This window comes from Triticum urartu, chromosome 3A (genome assembly GCF_056163025.1).
Source record: "Triticum urartu cultivar PI428250 chromosome 3A, HENAU_Tu73, whole genome shotgun sequence".
NCBI lineage: Eukaryota > Viridiplantae > Streptophyta > Magnoliopsida > Poales > Poaceae > Triticum > Triticum urartu.
This window is the reverse complement of record NC_141875.1, coordinates 68,356,646-68,370,286: the sequence shown is the minus strand read 5'-3', so window position 1 is coordinate 68,370,286 and position 13,641 is coordinate 68,356,646. Positions and strand designations below refer to the sequence as shown.

The 13,641-nt window shown below is 45.8% G+C and overlaps 1 pseudogene; it reads left to right on the top strand.

Annotated features, from left to right (window-relative positions):
* The first annotated feature begins 9,496 nt into the window (after positions 1–9,496).
* LOC147978606 (uncharacterized) lies at positions 9,497–11,119 on the top strand (annotated as a pseudogene).
* The last annotated feature ends 2,522 nt before the right edge of the window (positions 11,120–13,641 follow it).

The following is a 13,641-nucleotide window of genomic DNA, read 5'->3' as shown; positions in this document are numbered from 1 at the left end:
TTAAAAAATTTTCACAAATAAAAAAAGGTTTGAAAAATATTTGTGTTTTTTAAAAAGTTATCAAATTTTATAAAAACATGAAAATTAAAAATTAAAAAACTAGCAATACCCATGCGAGGCTTGTCCATCTAGCAAGGTAGGGGGCACGAGAGGCCATAGTACCCCTTGAGGTCGATGCAACGGAGGCGGAGCCGCAACCGGTGACCGGCACCCCCTGACACCAGAATCACGTCGTGATGGTGTCGGGCTCTGACCATGATGTCACACAGTCCATGTCTAATGTGGACCCCACCTAGAGCGCGACGTCCAGCCACTGGCTCCGATGAGGAAGAGTAGGGCATGGGAGACGGCAGGGCCTCGTGTCCTATGTGGTCCAGTCTGTGTCCCATTTCCTGCTCTTCCTTGTCGATGACCAAACCTTCACTTTGTCGGTCTCATGGCCGCTAGATAGTAAAGGACGGGCGTCGATGAAGATTTATACTAGGCTTTACATTGCATGTAATTGTATGAGTTTGAAGATTTGCTAATGAGGTATCTTGTTGTGAAAATGGACATTCGAGGGGTGACTGGTCAATGTCCGCGTCCGCGGAAATTTGAGGGGTTGGATTAGTTGTGTGCGGATATAGATGCCCTCATGCCATCAAACCTTGGGCATATGTGATGTTCTCGTTGTTGGAAACGTGACCGGGGACATTGGCGAGTATCACCGATGGGAGGGAGTCAGGGGACGATGATGTCCGACATTGACATGTGGCTCCTAAGAACCAGACTGGTGAGTGAACACTTCAAAGATGTTAATTTCACCAGAACCCTCACCCTAGCCTTCGGGGTCGCTCCTGGGCCAACTCTGAAGGCGTACCTAGCTGCCACCAAGAGAATGTTGGGAAACGTTGCATGCAAAACAAAAAAATTCTATGCACACGCAAAGATCTATCCATTAGGATGCATAGCAACGAGGGGGAGAGTGTGTCTACGTACCCTCGTAGACCTTAAGCGGAAGCGTTTCACAACGCGGTTGATGTAGTCGAACTTCTTCGTGCTTCAACCCATCAAGTACCGAATGCACGACACCTCCGCGTTCTGCACACGTTCAGCTCGGTGACGTCACTCGCCTTGTTGATCCAGCAAGACGTCAAGGTAGTAGATGAGTTCCGTCAACATGACGGCGTGGTGACGGTGATGGTGAAGTGATCTCCACAGGGCTTCGCCTAAGCACAACGAAAATATGACCGATGGTGTAAACGGTGGAGGGGGGCGCCACACATGGCTAGGCAATTGTCTCTGGGTGTGCTAGGTGCCCCCTCCCACATATATATGGGTGGGGGAGGAGGGAGCAGCCAGGAGGGCGCCCCAAGTAGGCCGAATCCTACTTGGGGCCCCCAAGTGGCGCGCCCCTTGCCATATTTGTCGGAGGGGGAATGAAAGAGAGAGGGAGAGAGAAGGAAGTGGGAATCCTATTCCACACTTGCCTTTCCTCCTTCTTCCTTCTCCACCTTTGGCCTACTCATATGGGGGCGCACCAGCCCCTTGTGGCTGGTGCGTTTCCCCTCTTGCCCATAAGGCCCATATCTTTTGCCAAGGGTGCCGGGAACCCCTTCCGGTGATCCGATATGTACCCGGTACCCTTCGGAACACTTCCGGTGTCCGAATACCATCGTCCTATATATCAATCTTTACCTCTCGACCATTTCGAGACTCCTCATCATGTCCGTGGTCTCATCCGGGACTCCGAACAACATTCGGTCACTAAATCACACAGCTCATATAATAATATAGGGACAATTGCATTTTTACCCCTAGTTGGTTCCTACCCACGGGTTTTGCCCTTACTTTTCGAGCTTGCTCAGTTTTGCCCTTACTTTTTCCGTCGAGGTCCCTTGAATGCCCTTTGACCGTTTGACCAAAACTTTGAAAATTCATAACTAATTCATATGAACTCAAAAATGCAAATAAGATATCAAAATGTTTAGATAAACATTACCTTCATGTGCATATCATTTGCATTCAGGACAAAAGCACCCTTTAAACTACCTGAGGTAATTAATGTTATTAAAAATAAAAAGGTATAAACAATATTTTTTTCATGAATAAAAATTACATGCAAATGTAGGTGATGTTTTCTGAACATCCTGATATCTTATTTATATTTTTCTGAGTTTGTATCAACTTATTATGAAGTTTCCAAATAATGGTCAAAGTCGTTAGAACATTTTAACAAGATGATACGAGCTCAGAAAAATGCAAATAAGATATCTGGATGTTCAGAAAACATCACCTACATTTGCATGTAATTTTTATTCATGAAAAAAAATATTGTTTATACCTTTTTATTTTTTATAATGTTAATAACATTAATTACCTCAGGTAGTTTAAAGGGTGCTTTTGTCCTGAATGCAAATGACATGCACATAAAGGTAATGTTTATCTAAACATTTTGATATCTTATTTGCATTTTTCTGAGTTCATATGAATTAGTTATGAATTTTCAAAGTTTTGGTTAAACGGTCAAAGGGCATTCGAGGGACCACGACGGAAAAAGTAAGGGCAAAACTGAGCAAGCTCGAAAGGTAAGGGCAAAACCCGTGGGTAGGAACCAACTAGGGGTAAAAATGCAATTGTCCCAATAATGGATCATCATCGAATGTTAAGCGTGCGGACCCTACGGGTTTGAGAACTATGTAGACATGACCGAGACACCTCTCCAGTCAATAACCAATAGCGGAACCTGGATGCCCATATGGGCTCCTACATATTCTACGAAGATCTTTATCGGTCGAACCATTATGACAACATAAGTAATTCCCTTTGTGTTGGAAATATACCCTACAAGCAATACTAAAATGGTTATTATTATATTTCCTTGTTCATGACAATTGCTTATTGTTCATGCTATAATTGTATTAACCGGAAACCGTAATACATGTGTGAATACATAGAACACAACATGTCCCTAGTGAGCCTCTAGTTGACTAGCTCGTTGATCAATAGATGGTTGTGGCTTCCTGGTGATGGACATTGTATGTCGTTGATAACGGGATCACATCATTAGGAGAATGATGTGATGGACAAGACCCAATCCTAAGCATAGCACAAGATCGTGTAGTTCGCTGGCTAGAGCTTTTCTAATGTCAAGTATCATTTCCTTAGACCATGAGATTGTGCAACTCCCGGATACCGTAGGAATGCTTTGGGTGTATCAAACATCACAACGTAACTGGCTGATAAAGGTGCACTACAGGTATCTCCAAAAGTGTCTGTTGGATTGGCACGAATCGAGACTGGGATTTGTCACTCTGTATGACAGAGAGGTATCTCTGGGCCCACTCGGTAATGCATCATCATAATGAGCTCAATGTGGCTAAGGAGTTAGTCATGGGATCATGTGTTACAGAATGAGTAAAGAGACTTGCCGGTAACGAGATTGAACGAGGTATCGGGATACTGATGATCGAATCTCGGGCAAGTAACATACCGATGGACAAAGGGAATTGTATATGGGATTGATTGAATCCCCGACATCGTGGTTCATACGATGAGATCATCGTGGAACATGTGGGAGACAATATGGGTATCCAGATCCCACTATTGGTTATTGGCCGGAGAGATGTCTCGGTCATGTCTGCATGGTTCCCAAACCCGTATGGTCTACACACTTAAGGTTCAGTGACGCTAGAGTTGTAATGGGAATTGTATGTGGTTACCGAAAGTTTTTCGGAGTCTCGGATGAGATCCCGGACGTCACGATAAGTTCTAGAATGGTCCAGAGGTAAAGATTTATATATGGGAAGTCCTATTTTGGCCACCGGAAAATGTTTGGGATTTTTCAGTATTGTATCGGGAAGGTTCTAGAAGGTTCCGGAGTGTGGCCCACCTGCATGGGGGGACCCACATGAACGAGGGTAGTGGGGGCAAGGCCCCACACCCCTGGTCAAGGCGCACCAAGATCCCCCCTTAGAAGGAATAAGATCATATCCCGAAGGGATAAGATCAAGATCCCTAAAAAGGGGGGATAACAATCGGTAGGGAAGGGAAAGGATGGGATTTCTTTTCTCCCACCTTTGCCAACGCCCCAATGGACTTGGAGGGCAAGAAACCAGCCCCCTCCACCCCTATATATAGTGGGGAGGTGCATGGGAGCTTCACCCCTTGCCCCTGGCGCAACCCTGCTCCCTCCTACACTTCCTCCTCCTCCATAGCGCTTAGCGAAACTCTGCCGGAGAACCACGAGCTCCACCGCCACCACGCCATCGTGCTGCCGGAGTTCTCCCTCAACTTCTCCTCTCCCCTTGCTGGATCAAGAAGGAGGAGATGTCCCCGGGCTGTACGTGTGTTGAACACGGAGGCGTTGTCCGTTTGGCGCTTGGATCGGATCTTCCGCGATTTGAATCGCCGCGAGTACGACTCCATCATTCGCGTTCCTGTAACGCTTCCGCTTAGCGGTCTTCAAGGGTATGAGGATGAACTCCCTCTCTCTCATCGCTAGCATCTCCTAGATTGATCTTGGTGACACATAGGAATTTTTTTGAATTATTACTACGTTCCCCAACACTTTGTCCATCGGTATGTTACTTGCTCGAGATTTGATCATCGGTATATTCATACCTAGTTCAATCTTGTTACCGAAAAGTCTCTTTACTCGTTCTGTAATACATCACCTCGTGACTAACTCCTTAGTCATTTGCTTGCAAGCTTATGATGTGTATTACCGAGAGGGCCCAGAGATACCTCTCCAATACTCAGAGTAACAAATCCTAGTCTAGATCTATGCCAACTCAACAAACACCTTCGGAGATACTTGTAGAGCATCTTTATGATCACCCAGTTAAGTTGTGACATTTGATAGCACACAAGGTATTCCTCTGGTATTCCGGAGTTGCATAATCTCATAGTCGAAGGAATATGTATTTGACATGAAGAAAGCAATAGCAATAAAACTGAACGATCACTATGCTAAGCTAAGAATGGGTCTTGTCCATCACATCATTCTCCTAATGATGTGATCCCGTGATCAAATGACAACTCATGTCCATGGTCAGGAAACCTTAACCATCTCTGATCAACGAGCTAGTCTAGTAGAGGCTTACTAGGGACTTGGTGTTTGTTTATGTATTCACACATGTATTATAGTTTCCGATCAATACAATTCTAGCATGAATAATAAACCTTTATCATGAATAAGGAAATATAAAATAACAACTTTATTATTGCCTCTAGGGCATATTTCCTTCAGTCTCCCACTTGCACTAGAGTCAATAATCTACTCCCTCCGTCCCGAAAAACATGTCGCAGTGCCGTTTTTACAATTTACCCCTCGTTGTTTTCCCGACCAAACCTGCGGTCCTCTCTCTCCTTCCTCACTCTTCTCTGACGCCGGCCGATTTGGTCGCGCCCGCCCCCGCCCACGGCTCCCCCTCCCACCGCCCCACGCCGCTCCCCCTCCCTAGCACCCCATGCCTCCGCCTCGTTTCCCTCCCCTCCGCCCGCCGCATCGTTCCCCTCTGCTACCACCCTTCAAGGTTCAATTTTTGGAGACCACTGTCCGCATCTGTCCATCGTCAACCACGAAGCTCGCCCCAACCATGGTGGGCGCGCCATCGACCCGAGCACTAGAAAGCACGGGTGCCCCTTCTCCACTCCACGGACGGCTATGCGCTCAAGGTGGAGGAGCTCACCGTGTTCAAAAAGGTGGAGGAGCTCACCATCGAACTCGCCGGAGTGGTGCTCGCCGTTGGCCCCATGCATCCGGGCCCGGCGCCGCCGCCAAAGACCGCCTCTTCAAGGTATCAGATGCGCCCACCATTCTTGCCATTTCAATTTCAGAGAGACCATATGTAGGGCATCAGATGCATATCTAATTTCGAATTTCTGCTCTGTTTGTCAAACCACTTTCAGCTTTGTTTACTTGCAGCTATGTTTGTCTCTCACAGGGGTCGCAGGACCACCCGATCCTGGTCACCATCACCATGGTGGATATCCGGCAGTTCGCGGCGTCCATCGGTGGTGCAGGATACCCACGTCTTCGATCTGTTGGAGCCCAAGGAGCAGGAGGTCCTGGTGCTGGAGGATGCACATGGCAAGACCAATCTGAAGGGCCTCTCCAAGGTTTACTCTGATCTAACAAATCAGCCTCTTTTCATATTACATAGAGGATTGCAGAAAAGTTATGTTTGTTGTGTGTATCACAAATTCAGTTTTAGTTCCAGTGAAGTTTCTTGTCCTTTATGTTTATTCTTATCAAAAAACAAATTCAACTAAAGAGGTTGCAACTAACCAGCCTCTAGAGCATGTAGTTTCCCAATAATCTTATTTGGCACTTCTGTGGATCTGTTAATAAGAAGACACCGCAATTTTGTAAGCTTAACAATACTGGATGGTACTGTGACTGGTGCCTAGAACCAGATACCTCTAGAGCATGTAATCCTATTTATTCTGATAGGCATTTTGTACTCCAAAGGTGAGGCCATGATCTGTGGTGTCTACTGAAGGTGTTTTAGTCAAAAACTTGCTTAAGCAAGAGCAGATTTACGAGCAAAAAACTCACTCCATATGTCTACTGTCTAGCACTTTGTGCATGAAATCTGCAACTTATTTATTCTCATGAACTTACTAAAATGGGTTTCCCAACAAATTTTCTGTAAAAGCCTTGGTGAGTAAAAGCCTTGGTGAGTAGTGGATCCTGCCAAATCAGAAGGATTTACCAACAAATTTCAGTACCATCACCAATCCATGATGAAATTGTAGTTTCACTTCACTGTACATAACCTTTATGCATTTTAGAAATACTCCATGGCAGTATCTAGTAACACTGTCAGTTACTGAATCTATATCTATAGTACTCCATGGCAAAGATTAGTGCATTTCTAAAATGGCAAAGATTATGGCACAAAGATTAGTTACATCACATCAAAATCTCAAATTCTTGCTCAAAATCTCAAATCTAAATTTGATGGAGTATTCGACAGTAGTCTTTGATTGCTGAAAGCATCTGTTGCAGATATCATTTGGCTGGTGATATTGCTTACTGTAGCTAGAGTAGAAGAAGGAATAGGAGTAGCTGCAAATCAAAAAAAATGCGTGTCCATATTTAGGAGCAGTAACTTTGTTAGGAAGAAAGCTAGCTCTAAATAGAGTTACTCCATTTGATATGTGATATTTTTATCCTAGAGTAGATTGTTAGGAGATGTTGTTTTTATCTCTGAACTTGTATGATATGTGAACCCCAAAAAATGCATCATCAGACAGGTGCAGGTTGATGCCCCTCCATTTGTCACATCACAGACTAGACTAGGTGATCATTTTCTTTTTAAATGCTAGGAAAAGGGGAGGTGTTCACCATATTATAGAGAGCAGAAAGATTGATGGCTAGGGAAACCCAAGAAGTAAAAGGAACATCACTGAAAGCAAATAGACCATGCAAATAACCAAAATTAATGCTTATTAATTCAAATAAATCCAAATAACACAAATTAATTCAAACAATCCAAATTAATTCAAATAAATCCAAATAATTTAATTAATCCAAATAACCCAAATTAATTCAAATAATTAAGCCAAATAACCCAAATTCCAATAAATTCCAACAAAGAGTTGATATACAAGGATTAGACAAGGCATACACAAGGGCATGACATAAGGGCCTCTTTGTCCCCTCTTGACACAAGATTACACAAGACATACACAAGGAGCACCTGACTACATGACATAAGGGCCTCTTTGCCCCCTCTTGACTACATTCTTTTCCTTTCTCTAGCCACTTCTTCCCTTCCCTTCCCTTTACTTTTTTTTCTTTTCCCTTCTCTAGCTAATTCTTTCCTTTCATTTTCTTTTCCTATTGCAATTTCCATTTCTTCTATAGTGGCCCTAGTATCAACAACTACCTGAATGTCGCAATATACATTGGTTATTTCCAGTCCAGCATTTTGAAAGCGATCCTTGTGCAAGTGGGGAAACTTATATTGGTTTCCTCCTTTGTCTTTAATAACTTCAAACATAACTGCTTCTAATGTGATAAAGCTTCTGTGCAACTTGTCGGGATCATAGTTCTCGAATTCCTCTTCCACACCCTGTACCAGTTCCTGGATGTTTGTAGGTGACCTGCAGTCGGTTAGAGACTGGAGAGAGTTATGGAAGCAGAGGTCCAAACAATTTGACTCAGGGCTATTTGGGGGCTGTTGTAGCAATCAGATGTCAAGATCAGTTTGTTCCACAACTTCTCAAAAAGCTACATCATTGGGAAGGACATGAGGCTTTGCGTTATCCTATTGGATGAATATTGTTGCTCCCTCATCATCGTCAGGCCACTTATCCTGAATTTTCGGGATAACCTTATTGATCAGATAATCTCTGCACACAGGCTTGGTTACTTTCACTGATGTCAACACTTTTGTTCCCTTTGTTCTGTTCTGACTTATCCGCTTCGCCTCACTCTCTTCGACGAATGCCCAAATTTCGATCTTCCCATCGAATGTTAGCTCCCCCTCATTGTTATATCGAGGCCTGGCAACAGCTGTTAGAAACATTACCTTCCCAATGCTGTGAGTGTTTGACACGGTGCGCTTCGGTTCAGGCTCTCCTGGAAGTACATAGTAACTATTCTTCACTCTCGTCATGTCAAACCACTTCTCATCGATGTGAACCATATTCGTCATTGGTTTGAACATAGCCCGAGAAGTTGAGATTGAATTGTCATCGACCATGGACATACAAAATTTCAATCTCGCAAGCTTGTTCTCTAGCTTGAGGTGAGGCTTCATGGTGCTTGTGATGCGGTTGAGCTCATTCAACTGGAACCTCTTATGTAGGGTCGATCGGGCCACACCTAGAGACCGTGCCAGAGATCGAATTGTTCTTCTTTTATTCAGTGGGATTGTTGAGGCCCTCTCTAGATCTAGCTCCTTTCTCTTTCGGCCAGATCTTCTCGGCTTCTTGCTTGAGACATCTACTTATTTGCCATCGCAATTTGCTTTTTGGCGTCTTCCCAGATTCTTTCAACAGATCATACACTTATGTCCAACACATTTGAGACTAGCAGCTTGTCGTCTGGTTGAACAGACCCATCTCTGAGCTCGATTACCAGCAAGGCGAAGTAAACACCATGCCTCTCCTTATCTGACAATTCTCTTCTCTTATCTTGAAGTATCCAATTCATAACTTCATCCTCTTTCTCTTGAGCTTCATCCTCTTTCCCTTCATCTTCTTGATGCATCCAATTCATATCTTCATCGTCTTCCTCTTGAGGCATCAAGTTCAAATCCATAGCTACATTCTCTGCCACTTGAGGTTCCTCCTCTTGAGGCATCAAATTCAAATTAATACCTTCATCGTCTTCCTCTTGAGGCATCATGTTCAAATCCATACTCCCGCTATCAATGACAAAAGATGAGTACATAATGGTACCATAACAAGGATATACACACAAAAAATGAGTAGAATGACAGGAGCCTTGCAAGCATTACAAAAATGTGAACTACTGACTAAGAAATGTTATGACTAAGAAATGAAGCTGCTCCTTTGTAACACCATTTCATTTCTTATGAAACTTCCAACTCCAGTCATTTCAGGAAGAATTCCAATCCATCATGACCAATTTTGAAGTTTATGTCATTAGTTTATCAATTTCATTTTTTATGACTAATTTTGCTTAACTTTATGTAATGTTGTTAAGTGATCTGCTGCTGTTTGTGGTACAACTCCTGTTAATTTCAGAACATTGTGACCTTACTGCCATTGTGAACAGGGCAAGACCCATCTCAAGGGCCTCTCCAAGGTACACTAGTGTCAATAATAGGCTTACTCTGCTCTAACAAATGAGCCTCTTTTCAAATTACACAGAGGATTGCAGAAAAGTTATACTCCTCTAACAATTCAGTTTTAGTTAAAGTGAAGTTCCTTGTTCTTTAGGTTTATTCTTATTAGAAACAAATTCAACTAACCAAATTAGTGGGTTTCTATCATTTTGGTATTGCCTAGGTGACTGGGTATATAGTGGAAATAAACTGAAAAGAAGAAAAAAAATGCATTCTTCTTATAAATGAGTGTAGCCGCTAATGTTAGACATACTCCGCCAAGTACAGTAGTGTGCATATCTTGGAGACATCACTAAGCCAAGTTTACTTAGACATTCTTCTTACTGAATTTTACTATTGATGCTGATCGTCAGCTTTTGCACCAATTAAAGAATTCAGCAAGAAGATTAATGGAGAAGTCAGCAAGAAGATTTCAGGTTCTTGAAACCGAAACAGAGCAAAAAAAAAACAGGGCAGTACACTGTACACACAAGTGGTGCGGATTGCACCTGCAAACCCACAATAAAAATGATGTCTAGCGGCTGATCCACACAAGCATAATTCAGTAGCGCCCACATGGACTTCTAACCTGAAATCTTCAAGCTACTTTCATTTTGTTCTTTGTTCTTCAGTTAACATTGGAGAGTACAATATTCAGTTAACATTGTTCTTTGAGGCAAACAGGAACGGAGGAGCACAAGGAGCAGAGGAGCAACTCCTTAAGTACCTTCTTCTTCCTGATGAACAGGAGCTCTGGCGGCAGCACGGGCCGATGAGCAGCAACAGGCAGACGAGCAACAACAGTATGGGCAGAGGAGCTCCATCGGCGGGCGCGCGGGTAGGGGAGAAGGAGCAGCACGGGCTCGCGCGGGAGATTGAGGAGGAAACACTGGAGATCGAGGAGGAAGCGCGTGAACTCCTGGTCCACCGGATCATGGAGGCAGTTTCTGGCGACGCCGGTAGGGGATCGCGGCGGCGCACGCGTGGGAGCTCCAGCAGGATGCGCGGGAGCATGATGGAGGACGCACGCGAGCTTGAGGATGATGCGCGGGGGTTCCAGGAGGTACACACACGATAGGAGATTCCGACGAGGCCCACAGGCAGTGGGAGGGGACCGCGGCGGCATAGGTCTGGGCTGCGGCGGCGGAGGAGGTAATTGGCGACGACGGCGAGAGCAGGTACTTGGCGAAGGTGAGAGCAGGTACTTGGCTACGGCGGAGGAGCTCAGCTGGGCTCGCCGGCCCCTGGCGAATCACGCAGCTGGGCGGCGCCGGCCCCTGGTGACGCGCAGGCGACGGGTGGAGGAAGAAGACGGGGCGGAGGGACTTGTTTGAAACGCTTTTGAAACCACGAGTTTTTTTTTGCAAAATTACCAGTCAACTACGCCCGCGACATGTTTTTCGGGACGGAGGGAGTAGTTCACATCGCAATGTGATTAACACCCATAGTTCACATCGCCATGTGTCCATCACCCAAAGGGCTTACTAGAGTCAATAATCTAGGTCACATCGCCATGCGATTAACACCCAAAGAGTACTAAGATGTGATCATGTTTTGCTTGTGAGAGAGGCAATAATACATGATCACATCCAGATCCATGTAGACATAGAAATTTGCAAAATACATTGTGACGCCCGGGTAATTAAGCTACAGTAAACCCTTGCTAATCATGCCAGGTCATCATAATTAAACTTTTGATCAACCTCACTTGTTTCAAACTGAGATCAAATTCAAATTCAAATAACAAGTCAAATTATAATTTCATAAAACAGTGAATTAAAAATGTTCAAAAGGTTGTAACTATTCACTAACCAATTAAGAAACATCAAGCAACATTATTGGGAATGTTGATAGGCCTCTACGATACTTAAAACAGGAGCAAACAACATTTAAATTAACCATTTAAAAATAAACAAATATTTATCCTTTTCAAAATGTTTTGAAACTTTGCGTGCAGCTCCATTATATGACCCAATATTTATGTGGCAAGTTTTGTATTCAACAAAATTTATTTGATAGCTGGGACTAAATAGAAAACAGAAAATTAAATAAATGAAAAAGAAAATACAAAACAGAAAACAAAGAAAAGTAAAAAGAACCCCCTCACTGGGCTCCGGCCCAGCAGGCCACCGGCCCAACTCGGCCATGACCCACCAGGCCGGCCCAACCGGCCGCACCCCCTACTCCCTTATCCCCTCCCGAAACTTTATCCACTCCCCACTTCCCCCACGTCGCTCTCCCCTCCCCCTCTTCCCCCACCACCTCTCGATCCCATCTGGATCGGGGTGGGTTCGAACGAGGGCGCCGACGCCTCTTCCCCTCGCTGCGTCGACCACCACCGCCCGGAGCTGCGTCGCCGCCCTTCTCCTCGCCGGGCGCCTTCGTCGCCTCCTCCCCTGCATCGCCGTCGTCCCCGTCGACCACCCCGAGCCCCACTGCCCATTCCCTACGGCCGCCGTGAGCACCTCCCGCTCCTCCTCCCCCTTTGTCGCCGGCGCCGTCCACATCAGCACGCGCACATCGCCCCATACGCGCGCCGAGCCGCGCCCCTCCACACGCACGCCCGCTGTGCCGCCGCTGCCTCCCCCCGCACACCCCCAACACCTGCAGCCGCCCGTGCCGCGCCGCTCACCATCATCGTCCGCACCTCCAGCCACCTTGCCCTGTGCCCCGCCGGTGGTCGCCACGGACCGTGCGCGCCCGCACGGCCACAGCCGCGCCGGCTCGCCGCGTGCCCGGCTCCTCTACGCGCCATTCTGCACACCCGCCGTCCATCCCGCCTCTGACCGCTGGCCGCGCCCCATCTCCACGCCTAGCCCAGCCTTCCCGCGGCTGCCGCCTGCAGTCCCGCTCGCCGCCTGCAGTCCCGCTCGCCGCCCTACGTCCGTCTTTGCCCGCCGCGGCCAGCCGGCGAGTCCCGCCGAAGCCGCGGCCTCGCCCCGGCGACCTCCACCTGCCCCCCGGGTTCACCCGCTCGGGCGCTAGCGCCCCAGCGTCTGTGCCCGTTGTGGCCAGGGCCACTGACCACTGGGCCAGTGCCCCTGGCCCTATGACATGTGGGGCCCCACCCCCAGAATGATTTTTATAAAAATAAATAAAAATAAAAATAAATTTAATTTAATTAATTCATTAATTAAGTTAATTAATCATAATTAGATTAATCTAATCACTAATTAACCTAATTAACCTGCTAATTAAACTGTTTAACTCTTAGTTAGTTAGCAGTCTATGACGACCGGGACCCACCTGTCTGCTTGGCTGGCCAATGGTCAACTTTGACTGCTGACGTCAGCATGACATCATGCTGATGTCATAAATCCTATTTTGAATTAACTTAAATAATTAATTAAATTCTAGAAATTAATAAAATATTTAGAAAATCATATCTTTTAATCCTTAACTCGGATTAAATTATTTTCAACATGAAAGTTGCTCAGAACGATGAGACGAATCCGGGTACGCAGCCCGTTCGTCCGCCACACATCCCTAACCTGTCAAACTCGCAACTTTCCCCCTCCGGTTCATCTGTCCGAAAACACGAAACACCAGGAATCCTTTCCCGGATGTTTCCCCCTTTCCCGGTATCACCTAGTACTGCGTTAGGGCACACCTAGCACCGCATATTGCTATGTTATGCCTTGTGTTGCTCTGATTGCTTTGTTATTCATTGTGTTCCCCCTCCGTTACTTCTTTTCGGTAGATCCCGAGACTGCCGGCGACCCCCAGTTCGACTACGGTGTTGACGACCCCTCTCTCTTGCCAGAGCAACCAGGCAAGCCCCCCCTTGATCACTAGATATCGCCTACTCTTCTCTATACTGCTTGCATTAGAGTAGTGTAGCATGTTACTTCTTTCC